Consider the following 6,000-nt stretch of genomic DNA (forward strand, 5'->3'; position numbering starts at 1 on the left):
ACTCTGCCAAGGTGCGGCTCTTTCAGGCTGGGCTGCTGCGTGCTGGGACATTATGTTCTCAACAGTGAATTCTTCACTTCGTGAACGAGTGCGGCTCCCCAGTGGGTGTGTGGCTCAGAATCCTGAGAGAATGAAATGCTGAGCACGCAAGCCCAACACAGGAGGTCGCATTTTGGATGACAATTTGGCTGTGAAAACTTGCGACTTAAGCGCACGACTGCCATTTGCGTCTACAAATGTGAACGCAAATGTACGTCAATTGAGCCCTGCTGGGCTTCTCAGACCAAAGTTCTCAAAGGCAGCACTTTTTGTTGTTGTTGTCGAGACAAGTACTGGAAATATTTCGAAATTCTGTGTCGGTCGTGTTCAATAAATTATGTCGTTACCAGGTGTTATCAATGGCGGAGCCAGGATTTTCAGGTAGCGGGGGGGGGGGGGGCAACCCCTCCAGCAATGACACATGATAGAGGAGTTGTTAGTGAGTGAGGACTTGCCCCTTGCTTTGTATTGGACGCGTGTGCGGCGATGTCGCAGCCATCGATCGAGGGTCGAATTCGAACCGCGTTGTGTGATCGGCATCGCGCTCGCTGAAGGTGTTTGCCTTCAGGGAAGTCGTGTGCCGTATACACAACTGCGCACAATTCTGAGTCGCTTATAACTGCTTTGCCGTTACTTATTGCCAATTATGGACTCAGACGATTGTCCTATCATCTCATAGAGTCCCTGGCACGTAATGATATGCTTCACAGTGGCAGTGGGGGTCGCAAAATGCCGATTTATTACTAATAACCCCCAATGATACAATCGAAAGGAGGGATTTCGAACGGATCATTGGGGGGGTACGTGCCACCACCCCCCCCACCATGGGTGTTATTGGCAAGAGAGCTCCATACACACTTGCGTGGAATCCCGTTGAGAGACATCCAAAGGAATATGAATGCAGAATTTTCGGTCAACATTTCACGGGGCATCTGAATTTTAGGTCACGCTCCACTTTTCAGAGCTTATTTTGTTGAACCAGATGGGACATCGCGAGGCAAGGATGCGCCTCGATTTGCTAAGAGTGACCACCGCATCACCAAATTGACAAAGGCAACAATGGTGGCGTAATTACAGCAATGAAATGAAATGGTCACGCGACGGCCTTCCGATAAACTGCGGGTTGGTGAAAGCAAGGCGCACATTGAGCACTACACAATTAGCGCGCGTGCATCCGTCAACAAAGGGACGAGGTTTCAAACTGCGTATTTCTCAACGTGCACAATTTGACGATTGAAATTCAAAGGCTGGAGACAGTAGCAGCCACGCCATCGCGTCACTGCCACACAGGCAATACACCTCTCATTGGTGAACGCGCGATTGGATCCAAAGCTCAGCTAAATACGACCGTGTTTTGAACCATCACCAGCATGATCATCATCGGCCGTGATCAATCCACTGCTGGATGAGGCACTCCCCCGCCAAGCAGACGTGGGCCACCTCTCACGACGTTCTGCTAAGTAACAACCCGTGCCAAGCACCTGCAGACGACAGCTCCCATCTCCTCGGGCGCGTTGCACTCCCGTCAATCTTCACCCCCACCACCCCCACCACCACCACCACAACCCCCACCACCACCACCACCCCACCACCCACCACCCCCACCACCACCACCCCCCACCACCACCACCCCCACCACCACCACCACCACCCCACCACCACCACCCCCACCACCACCACCCCTTGTCCTGGCCACCCTAACTCCCCACTCACTAAATTTCGAACGCCATGACCAACCCGCGCTAATGCCGGTGCCCCCCCTCGACGGTAATTTCCACCATCACCACCACCCCCACCACCACCACCACCACACCCACCACCACACCCACATCAACGCCACCACCACCACCCCCACCACCACCACCACCACCCCCATCAACGCCACCACCACCACCCCCATCAACGCCACCATCCCCATCACCACCACCACCACCACACCCACCCCCACCCACCACCACACCCACCCCCACCCACACCACCACCCCCACCACCACCACCTCCCCTACCCCCACCACCACCAACACCCCCATCACCACCATCACCACCTCCACCACCACCCCCACCGCAACCACCACCACCTCCACCACCCCCCACCACCCCCACCACCCCCACCACCCCCACCACCACCACCCCCACCACCACCACCCCCACCAACCCCACCACCCCCACCACCCCCATCAACGCCACCACCCCCACCCGCCACCACCCCCACCACCACCACCCCCACCACCCCACCACCCCGACCACCACACCCCACCACCCCCACCACCACCCCCACCACCCCCACCACCACCCCCACCACCACCCCCACCACCACCACCCCCACCGCCACCACCACCCCCCCCATCACCACCACCTCCACCACCACCACCACACCCACCCCCACCCACACCACCACCTCCACCCCCACCACCCACCACCCCCCATCACCGACACCACCACCACCCACACCACCTCCACCCACACCAAAGAACCCCCGTATAGCCTTAACAGACTGTAGGGGCAAGTGCTGTTAGCGAGCACCTATGAAGGCCGGAACGGCACACGAGGGGGTGGGTGGCCAGCACCACGCCCGACCGCCTTTGTCTCCCCAGTGGCGATGTTTACACACCGCACCAGGTTTACACACCGCACCAGGTACTCATTTGAGGCTGAGTCGACCTAGGGGAGGCCCGGGACCGGTTCAGATAATCGTCACTGGTGTTGGCCGTGAGCGGGAATCGAACTCGTGTCGCCGGGTTCATAGCGCAGCGCGCTAACCGCTACACTATCGCACCCAACCCACACCACCACCCCCACCACCACCCCCACCACCACCCTCCAACCCCCCCCACCCCCACCACCGCCACCCACATCACCCCACCCACCCCACCACCCCCACCCACAACCACCACCACCTCCACCCACACCACCCAACCACCACCACCTCCACCCACACCACCCAACCACCACCACCTCCACCCACACCACCACCACCACCCCCACCACCACCTCCACCCACTCCACCCCAACCCACACCACCACCACTCACACCACCACCCCCACCCACACCACCACCACCACCCCCACCACCCCCACCACCTCCACCACCCCCCACCACCCTAACCCACACCACCACCACCACTCATACCACCACCACCACCCCCCACTCACACCACCACCACCCCCACCACCACACCACCACCACCCCCATCCACACCACCACCCACACCACCACCCCCACCACCACCCCACCCACACCACCACCACCACCCCCACCACCCCCAATCACACCACCACCACCCACACAACACCCACCACCCCCTCCCACACCACCACCACACCCAACCCACAACCACCACCCCCACCACCCCCACCCACACAACCCCCCCGCACCCACACCACCACCCCCCCCACCCCAACCCACACCACCACCTCCACGACCACCACCACCCCCACTCACACCACCACCCACCACCCCCACCACCACCTCCACCCACACCACCACTCACACCACCACCCCCACCACCCCAACCCACACCACCACCACCCCCACCCCCCCCCCACCCACACCACCACCACCACCACCCACACCACCATCCCCACCACCTCCACCACCTCCCCCACCACCACCTCCACCCACACCACCACCCACACCACAACCCACACCACCCCCACCCACACCACCACCTCCAGCCACACCACCACCATCCACACCACCACCACCACCTCCACCCACCACCACCACCACCACCTCCACCCACCACCAACCACACCACCCCAACCCACACCACCACCACCCCGACCCACGGCACTACCACCCCCACTCACACCACCACCCACACCACCACCCCCACCCACAGCACCACCACCCCCACTCACACCACCACCACCACCCCTACCCACACCCACATCACCACCACCCCCATCCACACCACCACCCACACCACCACCTCCACCCACACCACCACCCCCACCACCCCAACCCACACCACCACCCCCACTCACAACCACCACCCCCATCCACACCACCACCACCACCCCCCACTCACACCACCTCCACCCCCACCACCACCCACCACCTCCACCCACACCACCACCACCACCACCCACTCACACCACCACCCACACCCCACTCACCAGCCCCGCCCCCTCCCCCCAGCCTCGCCCCCCTCCCCCCCAGCCCCGCCCCCCTCCCCCCCCCCAGCCCCGCCCCCCTCCCCCCCCCCATCCCCGCCCCCTCCCCCCAGCCCCCCAGCCCCGCCCCCTCCCCAGCCCCGCCCCCCTCCCCCCCCAGCCCCGCCCCCCTCTCCCCAGCCCCCCCGCCCCCAGCCCCGCCCCCTCCCCCCCCAGACCCCGCCCCCTCCCCCCAGCCCCGCCCCCTCCCCCCAGCCCCGCCCCCTCCCCCCAGCCCCCGCCCCCTCCCCCCCCAGCCCCGCCCCCCCTCTCCCCAGCCCCGCCCCCTCCCCCCAGCCCCGCCCCCCTCCCCCCCAGCCCCCGCCCCCTCCCCCCAGCCCCGCCCCCTCCCCCCCCAGCCCCCGCCCCCCTCTCCCCAGCCCCGCCCCCTCCCCCCAGCCCCGCCCCCTCCCCCCAGCCCCGCCCCCTCCCCCAGCCCCGCCCCCTCCCCCCCCAGCCCCGCCCCCCTCTCCCCAGCCCCGCCCCCCTCCCCCCAGCCCCGCCCCCTCCCCCCAGCCCCGCCCCCTCCCCCCAGCCCCGCCCCTCCCCCCCAGCCCCGCCCCCCTCTCCCCAGCCCCCGCCCCTCCCCCCAGCCCCGCCCCCCTCCCCCCCAGCCCCGCCCCCTCCCCCCAGCCCCGCCCCCCTCCCCCCAGCCCGCCCCCCTCCCCCCAGCCCCGCCCCCCCCCTCCCCCCAGCCCCGCCCCCCCTCCCCCCCCAGCCCCGCCCCCTCCCCCCAGCCCCGCCCCCCGCCCCTCGCGGCGCTTTTACAAAGTGCACCCAATAAGCCGCCCGCCTCCAATCTCATCTCACTACGTGCGGCGTGAAAGAAGTCCACACACTCACACAGCACGGTGACTACGTACGGCGTGAAAGAAGTCCACACTCACACAGCACAGTGACTACGTACGGTGTGAAAGAAGTCCACACACTCACACAGCACGGTGACTACGTACGGCGTGAAAGAAGTCCACACTCACACAGCACAGTGACTACGTACGGTGTGAAAGAAGTCCACACACTCACACAGCACGGTGACTACGTACGGCGTGAAAGAAGTCCACACTCACACAGCACAGTGACTACGTACGGCGTGAAAGAAGTCCACACACTCACACAGCACGGTGACTACGTACGGCGTGAAAGAAGTCCACACACTCACACAGCACGGTGACTACGTACGGCGTGAAAGAAGTCCACACTCACACAGCACAGTGACTACGTACGGTGTGAAAGAAGTCCACACACTCACACAGCACGGTGACTACGTACGGCGTGAAAGAAGTCCACACTCACACAGCACAGTGACTACGTACGGTGTGAAAGAAGTCCACACACTCACACAGCACGGTGACTACGTACGGCGTGAAAGAAGTCCACACTCACACAGCACAGTGACTACGTACGGCGTGAAAGAAGTCCACACACTCACACAGCACGGTGACTACGTACGGCGTGAAAGAAGTCCACACACTCACACACAGCACGGTGACTACGTACGGCGTGAAAGAAGTCCACACACTCACACACAGCACGGTGACTACGTACGGCGTGAAAGAAGTCCACAAACTCACACACAGCACGGTGACTACGTACGGCGTGAAAGAAGTCCACACACTCACACACAGCACGGTGACTACGTACGGCGTGAAAGAAGTCCACACACTCACACACAGCACGGTGACTACGTACGGCGTGAAAGAAGTCCACACACTCACACACAGCACGGTGACTACGTACGGCGTGAGAGGAGTTTCCATTGTTTGCCCTGCAAGGTTGTCAGTGTTCTCAAAAGAAGACAGATTAATC

Source organism: Lethenteron reissneri, unplaced genomic scaffold (genome assembly GCF_015708825.2).
Source record: "Lethenteron reissneri isolate LAM-NWPU_2019-01 unplaced genomic scaffold, ASM1570882v1 scaffold_1449, whole genome shotgun sequence".
Lineage (NCBI taxonomy): Eukaryota > Metazoa > Chordata > Hyperoartia > Petromyzontiformes > Petromyzontidae > Lethenteron > Lethenteron reissneri.